Source organism: Patella vulgata, chromosome 6 (genome assembly GCF_932274485.2).
Source record: "Patella vulgata chromosome 6, xgPatVulg1.2, whole genome shotgun sequence".
Lineage (NCBI taxonomy): Eukaryota > Metazoa > Mollusca > Gastropoda > Patellidae > Patella > Patella vulgata.
The window spans coordinates 3,218,779-3,244,011 of NC_065884.2; the positions used below are offsets into that span (position 1 = coordinate 3,218,779).

At 39.9% G+C, this 25,233-nt stretch overlaps 1 pseudogene; it reads left to right on the forward strand.

Annotated features, from left to right (window-relative positions):
- Positions 1-21,545, forward strand: part of LOC130013120 (protein PIF-like) — a 31,022-nt pseudogene extending 9,477 nt beyond the window's left edge.
- The last annotated feature ends 3,688 nt before the right edge of the window (positions 21,546-25,233 follow it).

The following is a 25,233-nucleotide window of genomic DNA, read 5'->3' on the forward strand; positions in this document are numbered from 1 at the left end:
ACTAAATTCCTCCACCCACTAATTTAATAGTGTTTAGTGGCATCCAACTTTAATACGCTTTTAAAGATATGAATGTGCTAGAATATAATTTAAATTTTTGAACAGGTAAATCAGTGGCATTTAGTGTGATATCTTGAATTTCGTATCATGGCCCGTATTTTGACATAGACATCCCCCACCCCCCACGCTCCTCCATTACTTAATAGAGTTAGTCCCGTACAACTGTTCAGGCTATTTTCTGGCACCTATATAAAAAATGAACGGTACTAAAGAGTGTGTGTATGGGTGTGTGTGTGGGTGTGTGTGTGTGTGTGTGGGAGGGTGTGTGTGTGTGTGTGTGTGTGTGTGTAGGGGGGAGGGGTCTTAATAATAAATTCATTATATCTGTTCATATAATCGAAGGGGGGAGGGGGAGCTCAATAAAGGACAATAGTCCCATGTTTGTTTGTTCGAGATACATTCAGACCAAACCTCTCTTTATTTAGTGATCTTAATTCCCGGTTCTTAATTTTTAATTCTTAGATCTTAATTCATAGTCCTTAATTCTTATTTCTTCATTTCATTGTTGTCGTATTTCGACATCTGTACACTAAAATTAACATTTGTATCTTAAAATCAAGATGTGTAAATTGTATTTTGTTTAATTTAATTGTATTTCAAATAAGATACAATTTATTTTAGAAAATCAAAAAATTACATTTCCATTTCCCCAGAAACATACATCAAAAATCAAATATCTAACAACATATTTCTAAATACAAATGCTCCTAAACTGATTATAAGTCCTTGATTGTGTATAGTGTCGAGCTCGCGGGCAGACCCTTACACAATACACCCATAATCAAGTTCAGATCTTATTAATGCTTGCTATAATCTTAACAAGACCTTACGTTTTGCGCCCCAGTCAGTATTTGATAAGACTGAGTCTCAATATGTTGAGGGCTTTCAGACATTTCTTGTTTAGTTATTTAACGTCGGGGATAAATGATAATTTCTTATCAAATATCAGTCCCAGAAATTTGGTTTCATGCACAACTGGAAGGTGGTTGCCATTAATATAAAGTTCTGGATCCAAACATGCATGCAGACATCCATTTTCGGTTGCCCAACTCGTTTAAATGAAATGAGATGAAATGGGGTTTAACGTCCTACTGTTCTGCTCCTAAACTGGGCTAATGAAGACGGGCACACGCCACACAGTGTCCTATGAGGGAAATCGTGCCCGGACAGCGGCGCTACGGCCTACTCTTATATAGAATTCCAATTGCCAGGGGATCTTTTACGTGCACGCCAATGTGTACACGGGACCTCGGTTTTTCGTCTCATCCGAATGACTAGACAGCTGTCCTTGTCAGGCCCTCCGTCCTGCATCACTGACAAGGGGATGAACTTTCTCGGCCGATGCAGGGATCGAACAGCCAGCGTCTTACGTGATCCCCAAATACAATAAGAAAAATCGCTCGATGACCGCGACTCTAGTGAAACCACATGCGTAGTATGGGTAATCGAGCCGGCCCTTCGAAAAAAGATTAAATAAATTAAGTTTTGTCTGATAGCGAAATATTTCTTCGCTCAAACGAAAGAGTGTTTGATCTCTTCTAAATCATGTAATCATGGATATGCGAGGCAATAAGTAATATATCGATTTCCACTAATTTCCGTTAAATTATTATTTTGGTGTCTTGATTTGATTTACTTTATGTATATTGATGTCGATCAGTTTTAGATAAGTACAATAACAAAACAAAACACACATTTTTATTGGGTTATTTCCCTAAAAAAGGAACCATTATAATTGACTATGTAGAAAACAATGCGACGTCGTGTACAAGTGCCATTAAACGGAGAAAAATTAAAACTGTTGTGTATTAGCTTGGATTGTAGAAATAAAAGTGGTATATTTTACAGTTTATTTATCTATCTCTAATTCACAAACTATAAACATTGAGCAGAGGACTAGTACGGCATAGGTCACTAGCCCGTAAGGTTTTTTTTTGGTAGCCCCAAGTGTCTGGCCAGTGGATTTTTACACCTCTGGATAAACGTTTAAAAAATACTTTTGATTTACCTAAAAGCTATAAAATACCGAATTTGTTCCGAATAAAACACTAACACATCCTAAGGGTTGGTATATTAAGATTTTAGATTTGATAAATAGGCGAAAATAACAAAAACACGGCTATATAAAGGATAGTGAATAACAATAATATTTGCAGTCTCGGTAACGTTTCAGCTAAATATATTGTTAACCTCTGTTCAGCTCCATCGACAGAGCATTGTAAGATTGTTGCTGATATTATCCTGGGGTTTGTATTGGCGTTGCTTGTATCGATGTCCGGTAGGTTATTTATTTATTTATGTATTTATTACTATTTTAGTATTTCCCTGAAATTTCTAAGAAAAAAATAATAATATTTTTGAATCTCGAATGAAGAAATACGTTCTGTCTCGTCATTCGTTATTGAAAATTCGAATCCCGCATAACGAAAAATGTCCTGTCTCGTTATTTGTGATTCATTATTCAAGCTCGAACAGCAAAATTCGTTCTTTTATGGCAAAAACATGACGAGATGGTTGTTGACTGCCGCGGCATCCTTCTTGTAAGTCAATAAGGGGCCACAGTGGCTCAGGAAGTATGACATTGACTCGCTAACCAGGAGATAACCTGTAGGCCGAAAAAGTTCAACGAGATTGTCTGACGTAGTTCCCTCTTGTCAGTGGAGCAGGCCGCGGTCCTGGCAAGGGACAACTTCTAGTCATTCGGAAGGGACGGTAAACCGAGCTCCCGTGTACACATTGGCGTGCACATAAAAAAGTATTAACAGTTTGAATTCGATATAAGAGTAGGTCATTGGAATTCGGTATAAGAGTAGGCCGTTGGAATTCAGTATAAGAGTAAGCCGTTGGAATTAGGTATACGAGTAGGCCGAAGTGCGGCTGTCCGGTCACATTTCCCTCATAGCACACTGTATGGGGTAAACCCACCGACACTATCCCAGTCAATGCAGAGCAGTAGGACGTTAAATCCCATTTAATTTCCTTGCATCTCGAATGGTGAAGTAAATCAGACATAGTATATCAGTATCTCAACCATTTGCTCGTTCATGCTCATGCATAAAATGGAATTAAAATGAAATTGAAATGAAATTGAAATTGAATTGAATTTGAAATGAAATTGAAGTTGAAATTGAAATTGAAATTGAAATTGAAATGAAATTGAAATGGGGTTTAGCATTCTACTTAACTGCACCGACTGGGCTAATAAAGACGAGCATATGTGTGAAATGTTGCCTGGACTGAGGCGCTGTAGCCTACTCATATATCAAATTCCGACTGTCAAGGGTTCTTTTACGTGCACGCCTCGGTTTATTTACACATCTGAATGATTAACATTTATTATGTCATGCATGCAGTGAAGAAGAATTATGTAGAGCAGTAAAAATTCGGTGAAACATCTCTCAAATATTTAATTGTGGATGAGGTGAAACTGGTATAGCTCCGTCACTAATCGAAACCACGCCAGTTGACTCAATGGCAGACATTATGATACAGCGCTCATGTAACCATTCGCCCCCCCCCCCCCCCCGAGGTTACTGAGACAGAAGTTAGGGTTAGAAATAGAGAGAGAGAGAGGGAGAGAGAGAGAGAGAGAGGGAGAGAGAGAAATGGGGTTTAACGTCCACTCAACACACATTATGTCATTTCGGGACTAACATATGGTTTAATTTTATTTCAATGATTCTCTTGCGAGTAGGGGTCTTTAGCAGTGGGAGGAAACCGGAGGACCCGGAGAAAACCCACGAGGTTGGACAGGCGACCCTACTCCTTGTCGCGTACAACCGGGGACTCGAAAACACGCCCGTTGACTTATGCAATGACAGGCCTTATGATACAGCACGCACGTGCTAACCATTCGCCCCCCCCCCCGTTAGGGTTAGAGTTAGCTCCGTACATATAATATATGCTCTTCAAAAAAAGAAGGGGGGTTGGATGGCCGAATGGTTAGCGCGTGCGCGCGCTGTATCATAAGGCCTGTCATTGAGTCAACTGGCGTGGTTTCGAATCCCCGGTCGTACGTGACAAGAAATAGGGTTGCCTGTCCAACCTCGTGGGTTTTCTCCGGGTCCTCCGGTTTCCTCCCACTGCTAAAGACCCCTACGTGCATGCGAATTATTGAAATAAAATTAAACCATATGTTAGTCCCGAAATGACCTAGTTTGTGTCGAGTGGACGTTAAACCCCATTTCTCTCTCTCTCTCTCTCAAAAAAAGAAACGCATAGCGATATTTTCTTGTCGGTACAGGAACCACGACTCGTCGCTCATCCAAACTGTTCTTCCATTGAACCCATTGAAGTCGGATTTCACGGTGTCGGCGTATTTCAAAACAACAGCTTTAACGGGACGTCTGACTCGTAATCCGGTTTCACGTAGGCGTTTATGGACTGTCATTGAGTGACACTACATTTAAAACCAATAATGAATTTCTTTTATCCTTATATAATGGCATTAAAAAAAGTAAGACTAATGGAAACAACGATCCCGTTCAAATAAAAAAAAAGATGAAAAATGGGCTTAGCATTTATTTTTTGAACACCAAAAAAAAAAATAAAAAAAACCTTAGTACGATTTCAAAATCAGAAATGCACTTTAATCAAATCATTGTAGAAAATTTTTTGTGAACAGTGAGTTGACGCATAAGTGATTAATTCATCACAATTCCAAGACATTACGAGAAGGTTTAGAGTCTGTACTACATCCGTATCTGGTGTGTCCACCGCGAGTGTCAATAACAGCCGTCTGTACATGGAGTGGGCCAGACGATTGATGAACGCCATTGGCACCTGGAACCACACTCTCAGAAAGGCCTGGCACAATCCATCGGCTGTTTGGTCTCGGTATGACGTTATTAAGTCTCCTCTGAATTTCATCGCAAAGATGTTCAATTGGGTTTTTTCAAGTCCGGCCTAAATATGGTCAGTGCATAACGTTGACACCGTTCTGCTGTAGAGAGTCCCGAGTAACTCTAGTGGTGTGGGCACGGGCGTTGTCATGCTGGAAAACGTTGTTTCGATGATATTTGAAATGTGGTATGATGTGGGGTCTGAGAGCTTGATGGATGTAGCGCACTGCTCTGATGCCGCCTCCTCTCCCCGGACTAAGATTTTGGAACACCACAGGACCCACTCTCTGGTACAGGCCGATTCCATCCCAAACCATTATGCTTGGACCACCCCACGAGTGTCGTTCCATGACACATTGGTCAGAATAACCCTAGCCATATTTTGTTCCTGTCATCTGCAATTGATACACAATACCAACTCTCAAATGTGAACAAAACAGTTCTCCATTTCCTGTATCGCCAGTTCTGGTGTTGTTGGGCAAACTGTAGACGTTCACGTCAATGGCGAGGGGTCCACGGTAAGGTCTACGGCAATGGGTGTTCTTTCTGGTGAGACGTCGGCACACTGTGTCGGTACTGATGGGTCTTCCATGTGTTCCCACTGTTTGACGTGCTGTCTCAGATGCCCGTGAGAAGGGATTCTGCACATGCGGTTGCACAACACAGCGGTCGTGTCGCCTTGTGGTAACCCTTGATCTACCAGTTCAGGGGCGATCGTCCGTGGTTTTGGTGGCCCGAAAGCGTTGCGGAAGCCTGTAGATGGTCCGAAAATTGACCTGGAACTGATTGGTAACGGCTTGGGCCTGAGTCCTCTGAGATGTCGTGGGTCGTGGCATGCTGCTGACAATGCAGTGTGAATAATTCAACCAGGTATAGGAAAGCATTTTATAGGGCTGGTCCCGGTGAACAGCACGTGCAGCATGAGTTACATGAAAATGACAATGCAGTGTGAATAATTCAACCAGGTATAGGAAAGCATTTTATAGGGCTGGTCCCGGTGAACAGCACGTGCAGCATGAGTTACATGAAAATCAATTAGAACACATTAGCAACTCAGAAGTCAAGTTGCGTTTTTGAGAACATTTCCTAGGTTCAATTCTGTGTTTGAGAAGGAGCCTTATTGCTCAGGTAAAGTTGGCGATGTGGTCACAAATATACAACAAAAACATTTGGCAAGTTTTATGCAATCAGTCTATTCAGAGTAACATACCAATCTGACGTTTCTTTTGCTGCTTAGTATATTATAAAAATCACAAAATTCTGAAATTTCTGAATTCTGAAATTTCTGAATTGTGAAATTTGTGCATATTATTTTATTTAATATTTTTTTTCTAAATTACAAATGAACCGTGGTCAACACCTTTTGGACTATCTATATGTTTTCATAGTATTGTTTTTTCTAATGCCGAACTGAAACAAGGCTCTGGTGTTTAAATGTATAAAACAAATCAGAACTAAGATGTGTTAATTCTGTTAAAACCCCCCTCACACCCACTCAGCAAATTCTCCTTATTTTGTTATGGGCGCCACCCTGTATTTATTAAGTACGCCCACCTCACCAGCAGTACGATCACTGGTTACATATAATACAAAGCATGTGAATATTTTCAGTCAATATGAAGGAACTAATTTTGGTGATTTTGGTAGCAGCGCAATGCTCATTCTCTCACGGTAAGAACTTTATTTATATGATACATGAATTTAATGGCTCCTGAAATCTCATAGTGATTACTGTCTAGATCCCGTCTACACCTTCATATCTTTTATCTGTGTCCGCTTATGTGTCATCTGTTTGTTTAATCCGATAGGGTCGCTGACTCGCTAACCTTGAGGTCCTGTTGTCTATCCCGGTGTTGGCCGAGAGGTCATCGGAGCGTTTTTGTTGTGTTTCCCCCAAGTGAGTAGTACATGAAGGAGGGTCTGGTAAGGTAATGTCTAGTCGTTTGGATGGGAAGAAAAATCAATGTCCCGTATACACACTGGTACGCACGTGTACATTAGACTTCATAAAGGAATAGTACGAGAGTATTATGTCGAAGAGGCGATAAATACTTTGTGCTCCAATATGGACATTTTACTGAATTGCAATTTTGTTTTTAATTTGGCTATCCCACTTACGGTAATAAAAATACATGTGACGTCATTTGAACTATGAATAAATGAAAGGAAAAAGAATCTTTTATCAGACTAGCATTTTCTGGTTGTGCTCATTCTGCAGCGTTGGCCAATTTCATGTGATAGCTTGTGGATAATGCTGATTCGTATCGAATTCTAGCTATGGCTTGGGTAAAGCGACAGTTTGGGGCAATGCTGATTGCTGATCCGTAACCATAGTTTAGATAAAACGGATCCGTGTCAATTTTGCACGTTACCGCAGTTCCAGAGTTCGTATTCTTGACATATATTTTCTAAAGTGCAGGCAAATTTGGGTACCTGTTGATTTTTCACAACAGTCGTAACAGGGTTATTATTGTTTTTAATAATAGTTTCCATAGTAATACTATTGAATCTCTAAAGATTGAATTAAATACTCCACAGATCATCCGCAATTGTCCCTAAAGTTTTAAAATTGGGCTAAAAGAACGTGCTTCCATAGTTATTGCCCTTTACTTGTAGTTCACAGGATAGTGCTCTCAGTTTGTAGAGTTTGGGAGACACGGTGGCTAAGTGGGTAGAGGCTGGCTTGCTAGCCTGGAGGACGCGTGTTCGATCCATGATGTCCCTTTGTCAGTAGTGCAGGCCGGCGGACCTGACAAGAACAGCTGCCTAGTCAATCGGATGGGACGAAAAACCGAGGTCCTTTGTATACATTGGCGTGCATGTAAAGTATCCTTTGGCAGTTGGAATTCGATACAAGAGAGTGGCGCTGCCCGGACAAAATTTCCATCACAGTATGGCGTAAGCCCGCCTTCATTAGCTAAGTCGGAGCAAAACAGTAGGACGTTAAATCCTATTTCATTTCTTTTTTATTTCTGTAGAGTTTGGTTCTTGGATAGTTGTTTTTACAAACATTGGCCCTTGACAATTGATTACATTGTCTCTAGGATGAAGTGTTTTGACATCTGTTGACTACATTGCATGGCGAACTATATGTTTATAATTTTTTAGAATATTTTGTCTTTTTTAAATTTGTATTTTTATTGTCCTTGTTTTACAGCTCAAACTGGTACATGTGGTGGTCAACAGAGATTTGATGTCATTGCTCTTGTAGATGGATCCGGGAGTATTGCAACGACCGATTTCCAAAAAATAAAAACTTCTTTGGAGATGTTTCCGGCTTCACTTGGACTAAATGGAGTTGACAGGCGTTTTGGAGTGGCAGTTTTTAGCAACACTGTCACGGTACCTATTCCATTATCTAGCGACGTGACTGCCTTGATGTCGGATATTGCTTCTCTACAAAAACCAGGTGGAGGGACTAATACAGCTTTGGGATTGACGCGAGTGATTCAAGAATTTCAAAATTTTGGAATACCAGAAAATAAACAATTTATTATTGTAATAACAGGTAGAGGAAAAATAACTTCTTCCATTTTTTAGTTGGGTATGGGGTGGCACAGTGGGTTTTAGTTGGGTATGTGGTGGCACAGTGGGTTTTAGTTGGGTATGGGGTGGCACAGTGGGTTTTAGTTGGGTATGGGGTGGCACAGTGGGTTTTAGTTGGGTATGAGGTGGTACAGTGGGCTTTAGTTGGGTATGGGGTGGCAGTTGGTTGTAGTTGGGTATGGGTGGTACAGTGGGCTTTAGTTGGGTATGGGTGGTACAGTGGGTTTTAGTTGGGTATGGGTGGTACAGTGGGCTTTAGTTGGGTATGGGGTTGTACAGTGGGTTTTAGTTGGGTATGGGTGGTACAGTGGGCTTTAGTTGGGTATGGGTGGTACAGTGGGCTTTAGTTGGGTATGGGTGGTACAGTGGGTTTTAGTTGGGTATGGGTGGCACTATGGGTTTTAGTTGGGTATGGGTGGTACAGTGGGTTTTAGTTGGGTATGAGGTGGCACAGTGGGTTTTAGTTGGGTATGAGGTGGTACAGTGGGTAGTAGATTATATAATGGTCAATGCGTCAACTGTCCTGGTTTCGACCACAGGCGTCTTCGTGTCTAACGGGCCTGCATCACTAACACGGGGAAATCAAGCTGAGAAATCACAAAGCACATTCTCGGTAAATACCGAGATAGAACTCATGACCTACTGGGTCACTATTCATGAAAAACTAACTCTAAAATATCCTAATGACGCGGCCTTTTTATTGGTTAAAGGTTTAAATCATAGTACACAATATATCTTTTAGCCAATGAAAGGGCCGGTTTCTTAAAATACTTGTGAATAAAGTCCATATTTTCTGAGCTCGAGTGCCACCCACCGAGTCATGAATCATATAAGTACATACAGTTAATATGGATATTGTATAGACTATAACCCATATTTTAGTGGGACGTTATATTTTTACAATTTGTAAATTAATATGCATGTAATTAAAGATACATCGTGTTAGATTCGATAAAGAGCTGACAGTTATCACTATAATAGTTTAAAAATAGATAATGAGAAGGGAATATCTTTAAAATTTCAGTCAAATTACTTGATTCTAGGGTGGTCTGGAAAACTGGATTGTCATTCCTACTGTTGTTACGACAGTAAGCAAAGTCTCGATTATCCATTTTTTAATTCAATCATTAACCGACTGTCGACGATGGCATAGAGGGTCGATTATGATCTTGCCATGTTAATAAAATGTCTAATTAATAATTTATATAACATTTAAGACCTAAAGAAAGACCCGAAATGGGCAAATTTAGCTCTTGAATAACGCATCTTTACTGAACTTGTTAATTTTGTTACATTTTTTTTACCTTATATTTTAACAGATGGAAGGTCGAGTAATATGGCCGCAACATTGGCCGCTGCAGCACAAGCAAAGAACATGGGTATAAATGTGTTTGCCATTGGGGTTGGTAATGGTCCTGATGCCGCAGAACTAGAAGGAATCGCCTCGAATCCTTCACAGGTCATCATAGCTGACAATTTCGATCAACTTACCCCAAAAGTAGTTGACCTGATAGCTATGGTTTGTAATGGTAAGTAATGAATAATACATAATGAGCAGGTCGTGCTAGGATGTATTCTTGGCTTACAAATTCATCAACAACAACAAAAACCCGAATAAAACAATTCTTAAATTCAAGACTAAGTAAAACCTTTCAAAGTCTATGAGATTGACTTTTTCAAGGGCCCCTTGGATTTACCATACTAGCTGGCGCCTTCTCAGATCATCCTTTGTATCCTGTGGTGTATTTTAGACGTGATTTTCACTCATAATCTCTGTGACCCTGATAGTAAGTAATTAATACTGCATAAATGAGATGGTCATCTTCACAAATTCACTTCTAAAATACACGCACTGGTTTATTATATTCTTCAAACATGTATTGCTCAAGTTTTAATGTCACACAGTCAATCACGAAAAGTGCACCAAATGATGTCAATAATAATAATTTTATATTTAACTAGCAGGATACCCGGCTTCGCTCGGGGGTTATAACTCCGAAACCGGAAGTAGTAGACTAACGCCACCTGGCATATGTTACTCCCCGGTCCGAGCTTCCCCTATACCCCAAATTTCAGACTCGGGGCAGACTTAGTGTAGCTGCCAACCCCGAACAGACCGGCTTCGCTCGGGGGTCATAACTCCGAAACCGGAAGGGGTAGACTAACGCCACCTGGCCTATGTTACTCCCCGTTCCGAGCTACCCCTATACCCCAAATTTCAGACTCGGGCCAGACCTAGTGTAGCCGCCAACCCGGAACAGACCGGCTTCGCTCGGGGGTCATAAATCCGAAACCGGAGGTGGTAGACTAACGCCACCTAGCCTATGTTACTCCCCGGTCCGAGCTACCCCTATACCCCAAATTTCAGACTCGGGGCAGACCTAGTGTAGCCGCCAACCCCGAACAGACAGCCAGACAGACAGACAAACGACAGTCACAAATATATATATAGATAAGATAATACAGGAACACTTCATATATATGTGTACTCTATAGCGGTCCATGGTGGCACTAGCGTTTACTTTTCTGCTAATAATTTTACCTTTTTAGATGATGGACCATGTTCTGGATGTATCTATAGGAATGGTATTGGTTATCTCCCTACTAGCGATTGCGATAAATTCCTACAATGCCAGCTATCACACCCCCCAATTATCAAACAGTGCCCGTTTGGAACTTATTGGGATCAATCTATTCTCACCTGTAATTTTATGGACCAAGTCAACTGTACTAATGGTAGGTAGAATTATTAGACAAACAAAACCCCGTCAGCAACAGGCGGTGGTGTCTAGTCGCTCGGGTGGGACAAAAAACAGGGGCCCCGTATACAAATTGGCGTGCACTTGACAATTGCAATTCGAAATGAATATGGGTAGGCCGTTATAGCACCGTCATCTAGGCACAACTAAATAATATATGACTAATCTACAGTGGTATTAGAGGTTCTAGGGAAGGTATAGATTCCTCTTTATAGCACACAGTGGAACTGGTAGTTCTAGGGAAGGTATGCATTCCTCTTTATAGCGCACAGTGACACTTGTAGTTCTAGGGAAAGTACCCTCCTCCCGACACACATCTAGGGAAGGTATGCATTCCTCTTTATAGCGCACAGTGACACGTGTAGTTCTAGGGAAAGTACCCTCCTCCCTACACACATCTAAGGAAGGTATGCATTCCTCTTTATAGCGTACAGTGACACTTGTAGTTCTAGGGAAAGTACCCTCCTCCCTACACACATCTAGGGAAGGTATTCATTCCTCTTTATAGCACACAGTGACACGTGTAGTTCTAGGGAAAGTACCCTCCTCCCTACACACATCTAGGGAAGGTATGCATTCCTCTTTATAGCACACAGTGACACTTGTAGTTCTAGGGAAAGTACCCTCCTACCTACCCACATCTAGGATTAATAACGCACAAAAGGCGATATATGGAAAGTAAGCACCCCAATCGCACCCCTTCAACAATGCTATTATGAGTTCTTTTTTTATTAGGGGGGTTGGATGGCTGAATGGTTAGCGTGCGCGCGCTGTATCATAAAGTCTGTCATTGAGTCGACTGGCGTGGTTTCGCATCCCCGGTTGTACGTGACAAGGAGTAGGGTCGCCTGTCCAACCTCGTGGGTTTTATCCGGACCCTCCGGTTTCCTCCCACTGCTAAAGACCCCTACGCGCAAGCGAATTATGTAAATAAAATTAAAACATATGTTAGTCCCGAAATGACCTAGTTTGTGTCGAGTGGACGTTAAACCCATTTCTCTCTCTCTCTCTTTTTTTTATTATTACAAATGTTTTGTTTATATATCTACAGCTGTGTGTGAAAGTCAATCAGATGGATATGTATTCAAGGTCAGTGGAAACTGTTCCGAATATTACGAATGTATGGGCGGAGTTCAAACACCGCGTGTCTGTGCCGACGGATTTTCGTTCGATACGGCTGCTCTAAACTGTGTGGGAGATGGAACTTGTACCGCACCACAACCAAGTATGTAGTTTATCTACCCGACCTGCCCTCTATTATATTTATCTACCCCTCCCCTCCCTTCTATTATATTTATCTACCCGACCTGCCCTCTATTATATATATCTACCCCCCCCCCCCCCTCCCTTCTATTATATTTATCTACCCGACCTGCCCTCTATTATATTTATCTACCCGACCTGCCCTCTATTATATTTATCTACCCGACCTGCCCTCTATTATATTTATCTACCCGACCTGCCCTCTATTATATTTATCTACTCACTCTTATCCCTATTTTTCGACGAGGTTTCCCCTTGTCAGTGATGCAGGGCGATACGAAAAACCGTGGTCCCGTGGAAACATTTGAACGCACGTAAAAGATCCCTTGGCAGTTGGAATTCGATAAGATTTCCCGCAAAGCACACTGTATGGCGTATGCCCGTCTTCATTAACCCAGTATAGGAGCTGAACAGTAGGACGTTAAACCCCATTTCATTTCATTTCATTTCATTTCATTTCTTACCTGGTAGCACTAAAGCTACTAAACGACGCTAGAGAACAGTATAACATAACCGACTCATTGTATTTTTTTTTTATCCCTAGCCACTTGCCCGTTAATCAAAGACCCAAGCAACGTATGTGTGTATGGCCAAATGGTTCATGGGCAACAAATCACACGGAATTGTCCTGCAGGGCTGGGCTTTAATGTAATTACCTGTGCGTGTACGATATTTACTCCAACATGTGGTCCAGGTAAGTCTGTTGTTACACAATATCACCGCAGCGGGGTTAAAGAGTGTAAGTAGGCTACGCTGTAGACAGGGGGCTCGATATTAAAAATATCCCCGACCAAATAGTTATAAAGGTTTTTTTAAAAATAAAGCATATAATTATATAACTATGTCCATTATGTTTTATATGTTTGTGCCATATAAATGAATCTATTTACCACACTCACATAAATATTGCATGTATGTGAGTGTGACGTGAAATATACTCTCTATGACGTATACCCGTCTTCATTCATAAATATTGCATGTATGTGAGTGTGACGTGCAATGACCTGTATATACTCTCTATGACGTATACCCGTCTTCATTAGTCACTGTTAGTGCTATGCGGACAGCTCTAGATATAATACTATAGCAAGAATTGAAACAATAAAACGCTCTCTGTATTAGCCACTATATATTAGCCACTAGCCATGTATAAACCAAAACAATATTTAAAACTACTGAACGTCATTTGAGAAAATTTAAATCCAATAATAATATACTATTCAAAAAAAGTAGGGGATATTTGATTTTGGGGGCATAATACTAATTATGCAAATGACTACGAAAAAAGTCACTATAGAACCTAACAGAAGAAACATTTCCAGTTACATGTGACGCCCAAACGCACCAATAGCTACCGCATGGAATGCAGGTGATGCTTGGGATCATCATGGGGGTCCAACCCAAGATTTGCACGACTCTGACTTTGAATGTTACAGTCATTGTGGCATTGAATTCCAGGGTGGAAACATCAGTTTAATTGTTTTAGTGACCAGAAAACAAATTTTGATATGCGTCGGCTTACCCAAAATGAAAGGTTACGTGCCCTTGGCATGCTACAGATCGGCACAACACAGGCGGTTGTGGCGCGGACGATGAATGTTTCTCAGTCTGTCATAAGCAGGCTATGGTCCAGATACCGTGATACACAATCTGTACAGGAAGACCACGCTCAGGTCGACCAAGGGCGACAACTCAAGCCCAGGATCGATTTATCCGTACCTTGGCCTTGAGAAATCGTGTCATCACAGCAAATCAGATCAGCGCTCGTCTTCAAACAGTCACTGGTGTGAGAGTGAGTGTCCAGACGATTCGGAATCGACTGCATAGGGGTCACCTTCGCGCCCGACGTCCTCGCGTGATCCCTTGTTTGAGAGATCATCACATTCAGGCAAGACGTCGTTGGTGTAGGGATCGTCAACACTGGGATAATCGACGCTGGAGCAATGTGATGTTTTCAGATGAGTCAAGGTTCACTGTTGATTTTTTGGACAGACGTAGGAGGGTGTGGCGTCGTCGAAACGAGCGCTTCCAAGACGTTAACGTCATCAGACATGATCGATTTGGGGGTGGTTCTGTTATGGTGTGGGGAGGCATCACTGTTGCTGGAAGAACGGCTTTACATGTTGTTGCAGGGCGTGTTACAGGCCAGTACTACCGGGACAACATCTTGGCAGTCCATGTTGTGCCGTTCGCACGACGTCATGGTCGCCGTTTCATCTTCCAGGATGACAACGAAAGATGTCACAGGGCCAGGATCGTTACAGGTTACCTCCAACAACAGAACATCACCACATTACCTTGGCCAGCACTGAGTCCCGACCTCTCCCCCATCGAGCATGTCTGGGACATGCTTGGACAGAGGTTACGTCAACGTCAACAACGTCCTGCCAATGTCCAAGAACTTGCTGCTGCGTTGCAACAGGAATGGGACAATCTGGACCAAAATGACCTTAGACGTCTCATTAGGAGTATGCCACGTCGGATCAATGCTTGTTTGGCAAACAGAGGAGGATTTACCCGTTACTGACTTGGTTGTGATGCTGTGGTAACTTTGCTGTTTGACCCCGGGTATCATTTTACCCTTATAATGGTCAGTCTGTGCCTTACTTAGTCTAACGATCATTTGGAATAAATCGATGAATGTGAACTTCATTTCATTTTGTCATTTGTTTCTTCGTCAATTTCATAAGGTGACTTTAATAACACTTAAAAATCAAATATCCCCTACTTTTTTTGAATAGTATAATAATAAAACTTTATTTAATGAGGCAACGTATTTAGTTTGCACAAAAAACCCCAAAAAACTAATCTTCCATAGGTCCCTCCTAAGCTACAAAGACATATATACATGTAATATCAGGATAAATTTAAAATCATTAGAAATGCAATAGCATTTTAAAGTGGGAAGTTTGATAAGTCACTCCCAAACTCCCAAACTACAAAACATATACATTATACAAGTAGAATATAGGAAGAACACTATAATTACAGACAAAATAAGATAGAATGCAGATGCAAGTTAAAAATAATAAGTATGTCATCAGTTGAATATTATGTTTCCTTCAGTGTGCAAAATAAATGAGTTTTCAGTTTAATCTTAAAATTTTCAACATTTTTACACATCTTTATGAAATCCAAAATATTGTAAAATATGAATCCGTTTAAAAATGGTTCAATTTCGTTCAGTATCCACAAGTAACATTCGCCATCTATACATATGATTTAAACAAGACGGTGCCACATATAGCACGCAGCGATCCATCTACGTCATACTTCCAGAATAGATCACTGCCATAAATGACGTCCATTTAAAACGCTCACATGATCATTTTGAGGTGGGACTTATCCACTGGACTACTGCTTTGTATACACAACAGAGTAAAAATAACTCGAAGCACGTGTTTTATGGCAATTATGTCAACTTCTGCCACTCCGGTAAAAGCGATATATAATATGTGCTAGTGGGTAACATTGCAATACAGTCTTTACCATTGTAAACTGTCTTTAGAGTTTCAATCTGTTTATCTTTCAAAACAAGGTTAGATACTACTTAAATTTGTCTTCGAAAACAAAACCGCCTCTGTGAAATTATCTTTCATGGGCGCCACCATATTGAATAATTAGAGGACTATTTTGTGATTCGGCTCTGATTAGTTTGACATCTTTCATACACACAACGGCTAAATAAACATATTCAATTTCATTCAATATGACAATATAAGAGAAATAAATACTTCTAAAAATTTCTAAAAGCATACTCAGTTTTTTAGACTAAAATCGTCGATGTAGGAATGTAGGATTTCAAATGTCGGTTAATTAGCTTAAGGCCTGTTCTCAGGCGGAGCTAGCTGTAGACAGGCAGCCTAAATTTGGGATGCACCTATAGGTGTTAGCTAAAATATTTTGATTGGCCTCCTTTTTTATCCAAGTGATTTCAAGAAATGAAAATGGGTTAAACGTCCTACTGTTCTGCTCCTAACCTGGGCTAATGAAGATGGGCATACGCCATACAGTGTGCTATGAGGGAAATTTTGCAGGGGCAGTGGCACTATCGTCTACTCTTATATCTGTTAGTAAGAGGTTGGCTCGCTAACCGGTCCCGTGTTCGATTCCTGCGTAGGCCGAGAAAGTTCATCTGGATTTTCTGTCGTGGTTCCCCATTGTTAGGGATTCTGATCACTGAGGTCAGAGGGTCTGCATGACCTATGGCCATCTTTGTTAACCCGATTGGTGCAGAAATTTAGGACGTTAAACCCCATTTGATTCATTCATTAATTCATTCCTACAGCTTGTATTATTTATAGTTTCAGTTCCATATGAATCATTCATTAATTAATTATTGTATTATTTATAGTTTCTGTTCCATGTGAATCATTCATTAATTAATTCTTGTATTATTTATAGTTTCAGTTCCATGTGAATCATTCATTAATTAATTCTTGTATTATTTATAGTTTCTGTTCCATGTGAATCATTCATTAATTAATTCTTGTATTATTTATAGTTTCTGTTCCATGTGAACCGCTGGTGGATATTGACTTTGAAACCGCTGAGGCCGGAGAGTATGACAACTATGGCGCCATTATCGACACCGCCGCCGGGACAGCCTATTTTAATGGTAGCACTGCTATCAGGATCCTTCGCTTGTCTAACGTGGAGTTCAGGAACAATCTGAAAATCCAAGTGTCCTACAAGGTAGATAATAATCCTCCCAGCACGACGGAAGAAGCTGTAGTCACCAATGGCGACTGTGGTAAATCTTCAACCATTGAAATCACCAGGTTAGGCCAGGCAACTAATCTCAGGGTCGCTTTCTCATGAACTGTTGTCTCAGGCCCATTCGTAGTTACCACAGTAAGTATAGCCAACCCTAATTATTCGACTGGCACGTTTGTGCTGATTTAGCGGCATGATCCGATGACATCAAATTAAAACTCGCACCGAGAACACGATCGTTGGTCAGTAAACCACCTCCGATGTAACGGTATGATCCGATCAAATCTTTAAAAACTTTCTTGTTCTGGGTATTTAACCCTATACTTGAGACTTGGAAGCATACATTTCTGAGTACCAGTCCTTATGCTTGAGACTTGGAAGCATACATTTCTGAGTACTAGGCCTTATGCTTGAGACTTGGAAGCATACATTTCTGAGTACTCGGTCTTATGCTTGAGATTTGGAAGAATACATTTCTGAGTACTAGGCCCCTTGGCATCACAAAACCTCTGCCCATCACTGCACTCTAGAAGAACCAATATGTTTGTTTTAATACATTTTGTTTTCAGGCAGACTGGCGCGATGTAGAAATATTCTATAATAAAGCTCAAGCTAGGATTAATGGTAACGTCAATGGTGTGGTCGGTGGATTTGATTTAGAAGGCTAGTATTGAAACAGTGTCGTGGGAATATTGAGATTGAGAGAGAGGGAGAGAGAGAGGGAGAGAGAGAGAGAGAGAGAGAGAGGTGGTGTTTAACGTCCACTCGACACAAATTAGGTAATTTCTGGACTAACATATGGTTCAATTTTATTTCAGTAATTCGCTTGCAAGTAGGGATCTTTAGCAGTGGGAGGAAAGGGGAGGACCCAGAGAAATCCCACGAGGTTGGACAGGCGACGCTACTCCTTGGAAAGAGAGAGAGAGAGAGAGAGGGGGGGAGAGAGAGAGCAGGCCGGTAACTAGGTTTGCCCCCCCCCCCCCATGTGAAAAAATTGTTGATAATAAAAACAATAGTTATACATTGTCCGTCAATTTTACAGCACCTCCTGAGAACAATTCCTGTCCCCTCCTTGCTCCGAGCTAGTAACGGCCCTGGGAGAGAAAGAGAGAGAGATAGAGAGATAGATAAATGAAATGGGGTTTAACGTCCTACTGTTCTGCTCCTAAACTGGGCTAATGAAGACGGGCATACGCCATACAGTGTGCTATGAGGGAAATTTTGCCCGTGCAGCGGCGCTACGGCCTACTCTTATATCGAATTCCAACTGCCAAGGGATCTTTTACGTGCACACCAATGTGTACACTGGACCTCGGTTTTTCGTACCATCCGAACGGCTAGACAGCTGTCCTTGTCAGGCCCTCCGTCCTGCATCACAGACAAGGGGAAAATCTGGATGAACTTTCTCGGCCAATGCTGGGATCGAACACCCGAGCGCCAGGCTAGCGAGCCAACGTCTTACCCACTTAGCCACGTGATCCGCCACGTGATCCCAAAGGGAGAAAGAGAGCGAGAAAGCTCACAATACTGAGCAGACGACCAGCTTTGGTTCGCAACCACGCCCCTTGACTCAATGACAGACCTTGTGATCGTGATCTAAAGCCACCAACAGCCCCAACAGCCCTTGGCGTATGATTCTGGCAGTAACGTGAAGAGAGTAGTGGAGGTGGGGGGGGGCGATGTAACAGAACCCGGCTACACATCTTTTATTAGCCTTGATCGACTTGTGGTTGACTCTGGAGTAGATACTATTGTAACATTACAATACTTACAATTAACATGCCTTTCTCTTCACCCCACTCCTATAAGGTCGAACCAGCGTGGCTAGACTCTTGAAACCACTACATCATGGTCATCTGAGAATCAAACGTTTGACTAATTTTCTAAGCTTATATATCCCCTTTTTGACGTCTAACTTGTGGATGGATTTGGAACCAATAATTGGTATAGGTCACGATATTGTTACAGGGGTCACCTGGTAATCAGAGAAGAGTTAGGGAAATCACAACGAAGACAAAGGCTAGACCTTCCTTTAACACATATTCCTGAATGTTTAAAACATTTTTCTAGTCCAAGACATGCCGTGGATTTAACATTGAAGTGAAATAAAGCGATTATATCGATTAATACGAATATTTTATATTTGAATCTCTATCTTTCAGACACCATTAAAAAGTTCATCCAGATTTTCCAGCGTGGTTTCCCCCTTGTCAGTGATTCAGGATGGAGTTCCTGACGAGGACAGCTGTCTAGTCGTTCGGATGGGACGAAAAACCGAGGTCCCGTGTACAGATTGGCGTGCACGTTAAAGATCCCTTGGCAGTTGGAATTCGATATAAGAGTAGGCCGGGCAAAATTTCCCTCATAGCACACTGTATGGCGTATGCCCGTCTTCATTAGCCCCGTTTAGGAGCAGAACAGTAGGACGTTAAACCCCATTTCATTTCATTTCTGACACCATCGATCGATCTCAGTGTGCCTTCCAATTAGGTAGTGGCGAGGGATTTGCCAATTTCAGAGGCTGGATCAGATATGTAAGTTTACCTTTAATAATAAATAATAGAGAGAGAGAGAGAGAAATGGGGTTTAACGTCCACTCGACACAAACCAGGTCATTTCGGGACTAACACATGGTCCAATTTTATTTACATAATTCGCTTGCGCGTAGGAGTCTTTAGCAGTGGGAGGAAACCGGAGGACCCGGAGAAAACCCACGAGGTTGGACAGGCGACCCTACTCCTCGTCACGTACAACCGGGGATTCGAAACCACGCCAGTCGACTCAATGACAGACTTTATGATACAGCACGCACACGCTTACCATTCAGCCATCCAACCCCCCCAATAAATAATAAATAATAATAATAAAATTAATATTAATTTTACGGGCATTCCATCCAAACATTGTGCTCATGGTAAAATCGACAAAACCCATAGTGAAGTCAAACTATCTGGGCTGGACACAGTTGTAAATTTTTAAAATCTATTTATTTTATTTTATGGTATACCGTGTATGACACTTTAATTAACAATTAACAATATGTAAGTTTACCGTTTAATGATAAAGATCATTATAATAATAATAACAATAATAATAATATTGATGATAATAATATTGATGATAATAATATTGATGATAATAATAATGATAATGATAATGATAATGATAATAATAATAATAATAATATTGATAATAATAATAATAATAATAATAATAATAAAAATAATAATAATAATGTTGATAATAATAATAATAATAATAATAATAATAATAATAATATTGATAATAATAATAATAATAATAATAATAATAATAATAATAATAATAATGTTGATAATAATAATAATAATAATAATAATAATAATAATAATAAAAAAAAATAATAATAATAATAATAATAACGATACTACTACTACTACTACTACTACTACTAATAATAATAATAACAATATTGATAATAATAATAATAATAATAATAATAACGATAATAATACTACTACTACTAATAATAATAACAATATTGATAATAATAATAATAATAATAATAATAATAATAGTAATGATATTATAATAATAATATAATAGTTTTGGCATAATGTGGTAAAATCATCACAACCCAGAGTGATGAAAAATGGAAGTCATTTAATGTATATTTTATTTCATAGAAAACTACGGAAGACCATTAGGGTCAATCAAATGAAAAAAAAAGTATCTCGTTATTACAAGATATCAGTTGTACTAGATACCGGAAAATACCGAAAAAACTTTTTCGATACTAATTACTATTACAATATAACTATCTCGCTATTACAAGGTAACTATCTCCTTATTACAATATAACTATCTCGTTATTACAAGTTGTTCCAAGATATTTATCTCGTAATTACGAGATACCGAGAGGCCAATTAGGGTCAATCAAATGAAAAATGTATTCTGAGTATTTCGATTTATCGAATAGCTAGGCCAACGCCGTACATTATACCTCATTTAATTGCATAGCACACTGTATGACGTATTTCATCGGACACTGTATGACGTATTTCATAGAACACTGTTTGACGTATTTCATAGCACACTGTTTGACGTATTTCATAGTACACTGTATAACGTATTTCATAGCACACTGTATGGCGTATTTCATAGCACACTGTATGTCATAGCACATTGTATGACGTATTTCACAGCACACTGCATGATGTATTTTATAGCACACTGTATGACGTATTTCATCCTTCATTATATCAGTCGATACAGAAATACAAGACATTGGACCACATTTCGTTTTATTTTATTAATCCCAATCTCTGTTTTTATTTTCCAGATTATCGTTACTGAATGTGACTAGAAGACACCCACATAACGAAATGCCATATCTACGTTATTTTTTTTAAAAATAAATATGATTTTTCGGGAATGAGCTACGAATGGAAGTAATGTCTACCGACAAGAGAATACCAGTGTACGGTTAATTATATTTGAAAATGTTTTTGCATAGAATTTTGTACGTACGTCCACTTCTAATTTGATAATAAATGCTACGTTACAAAATACATATTTTATGGTGTTTAGTTGAAATAATTTAGGTCATTTCCGGACTACTATGCTTCAATTTATTACACTAATTCTCTTACTTGTACGGGTCTTTAAAAAGGCAGCAGTGGGTGGATAATCTGAGGAAACCCCAGTACTTGGCACTACAAGATTGTATCCCAAACCAGAGAGGGGTGGGGGGGGAGAGAGAGAGAGAGAGAAGAGGGGGGGGGGGGTAACGTCCACTCGACACAAACTAAGTCATTTCGTTACTAACATATGGTACAATTTTATTTCAATAATTCGCTGTCGCGTAGGGCTCATTAGCAGTGGCAGTCAACCAAAGGACTCGCATTATTGCAGTAAGCTAAGTTACAATGTAAAGTTACCTCCCTTGGATTGGACCGTGATGTAATATTAGAATACACAAACGCGAGGTCTGGAAAGAAAATAATCTAAACATATCGCAAGGGAGCTAGAAGAAGAAGCGACCCCTCCCACCACCATTCATATAATAGCTATAAACTAAAGACCGGTATGCTATAAATACTCGATTCATGCGCACGTTTCACTTAACAATAACAGAGAGAGAAAGAAATATAGCTGGATCTCCTATTTTAACTTGTTTTCATTATGTCAAAGGGAGGAGATGACCCGCTCTCTCTCCTCACGACTGCGTTTTTAAAACCGTTTTTAAAACTGTGTTTTAAAGTGACTTTTAGATATACAAGAACTTTTTATTATTTAGTGTTTTTACCTAACTTCTATATTTTACTCATTCAGATGTAAATAACTTAATTAAGTTAACCTGTCCATAATATCATGCATTATGTATTGGACGTTAAATTTGTAATAAACAACAACAACAAGTAGCTTACCGTCCAGTCGTTCACTCGACGCAAACTAGGTCATTTCGGGATTAACAAAAGGTTCAATGTAATTTCAATACTTCGCTTGCGCGTAGGGTTCGTAACAGATGCGTAAATATTGGTGGGGAATAGGACATCACAAATAAGTGCAGTCACTCTTAAAAGTATGCGACTAAACTAATTAATAAGGTAAACAAGAGAAAAATAAAGGTGTAAATCCCAAATACTTAATACAGGTATGTATAGGCATAGCGGGCTAATCTCAGTTGTCACCTGAATTTTCAGAATGATCAATCATTAACTAAAACGAGTTTTCCACAAATGTTATTGTCCGAGGTCTTAAGCATTATTTATTTCAAACGTAAACCACGAGCGATTTCGTTTTACAATAATTATATTTCTATGATATATGGTCTCATTCTCTGATATTTGTACCCGAAAAACGGAAATACATTACCCTAAAACTGGACGCCCCGCTTCATCGCAACCCCCCCTCCCCCTCTATGAATACAATACACGCCAAAGGTTTACGTAGCTTCCATGTATGGAGGTTTTAAGACGCGTTACGATTAAATCAGTCGATATTAATAAAGGTCAGTTAGTCCATTTGCGGATGATATTCATTATTAGTAAAGAATTTATAACTTATGTAGTGATGAACTTACAAGCCCAGTATATAAATTATGTAGTGATGAACTTACAAACCCAAAAGAATTTATAAATTATGTAGTGATGAACTTACGAACCCCAAAATCGTATCCCTGCCTCCACAATGTTATAAATCTAAATTAAAATACCTTTTGAAGTTTCCCATACGTTTAGTGTTTATATTCCTCAGGCTCAAACCCAAACGAAACTAAAATATTGCGAACTTATATAATTATTATAAATGTGCGCCGAGTATGTTCACGTGTTACTCGATATAATTTTGTCATCACAGTACGTTGTACGTTCTTTCAAAATTCTTAATCAAATAACTTGAATTCACATGGGTTGTACTTGATTTTACTCTTGTGTAAGTGATTTCTAACCATCAGAATTCTGCAAAATCTTTCTGCAAGATCGAGGAAATGACCTTTCGGGGATTCTACAATCAAAACTTTCCCCAGACCCCAGCCCCCTCTCCCCCGAGCCTAGAAATGTTTAGAAGACCAGTGTGTTTTAGAGGTGCGAGAATTATTATTTCAAATTCTTCAAACACAATGTGTTTTTATTTTGTCCCCCCCAAAAATGTAAAAATGTATTTTTCACATGGTGCCTGCCATTTCTTTCACCATTGCTGCCAAGTTGGGCATTTTCTCCATAAAACCAGAGAAAATCACGTAAGATATGACTTTTACTATGTCATTTATAAGGGGGGGTTGGATAGCTGAATGGTTAGCGTGCGCGCGCTGTATCATAAAGTCTGTCATTGAGTCGACTGGTGTGGTTTCGAATCCCCGGTTGTACGTGGCAAGGAGTAGGGGCGCCTGTCCAACCTCGTGGGTTTTCTCCGGCTCCTCCGGTTTCCTCCCACTGCTAAAGACCCCTACGTGCAAGCGAATTATTGAAATAAAATAAAACCATATGTTAGTCCCGAAATGACCTAGTTTGTGTCGAGTGGACGTTAAACCCCATTTGTCTCTCTCTCTATTTCATTTATATGGTTTTCGATGTCTCTGATTTAAAGATAAATTTCGAAAATCCAACATGGTGACAATTAAAAATGGTAGCGAAAATTTCAAGAATCCATGATGGCAGAAATTAAAAATGGCTGTCAAAAAAATGAAATCCTAAATGGCGGGATTTAAATTAATCGGCATTTGCTTCCGTTGGAAATGGCTTGTAATATGTCTTATATAAAGGGTTTTGGGTTTCTACCTAAAAGAATTAATTATGAATAGCCCAGGTGGTGTAAATTTAAAACGTCAATCAAAATATATCCTGTAGATATTGCTTGTAAAATAAAGTTTTCAGGGTTACCGAATTCGATATTGTGTTTCATAAATTACTTTCAAATAAAATTGTCACACTACAAATTTGTGCATAAGCTAGAATGATCAAGATATCATAGAAAACATCCTTTCATCAGTTATTTTAAAAAAAACTCGCTCAGGGGAGGAGAGAACTCGCCCCCACCCCCACCAGACCAACATAGAGTTGGACCCCTTCGCGAGTTCAGGATCTGCGGCGCCTTGGGTGAGTTCAGGTTCGGGGATCTGCGGTACCTTGGGCGAGTTCAGGTTCGGGTATCTGCGGCGCCTTGGTCGAGTTCAGGTTAGGGGATCTGCGGTGCCTTGGTATTCTTTAGACCCATAGTATCTACAGGTTCATTTCTAACTGCGACTGCTACAGTGATGCTGTTTATCGTCAGCAATGGACACTAGACAAAGTACAAAAAGAAACCGAGGAAGACCTTATAGCAGCTACAATGATGAAGACATTGGATCGATGAACATCTGAAGTGGAAGTCGGACGACATGACTTTCGTGAAGCCAAGTCGTAAATGCATTTCAGATTATCTTCGCGACATTGCAGTTCTTTAAACCAAGAACTATTCTATCTAATGCTCCATGCTTATGAAATGAAATGAAATGGGGTTTAACGTCCTACTGTTCTACTCCTATGCTGGTCTAATGAAGACGAGCATACGCCATACAGTGTGCTATA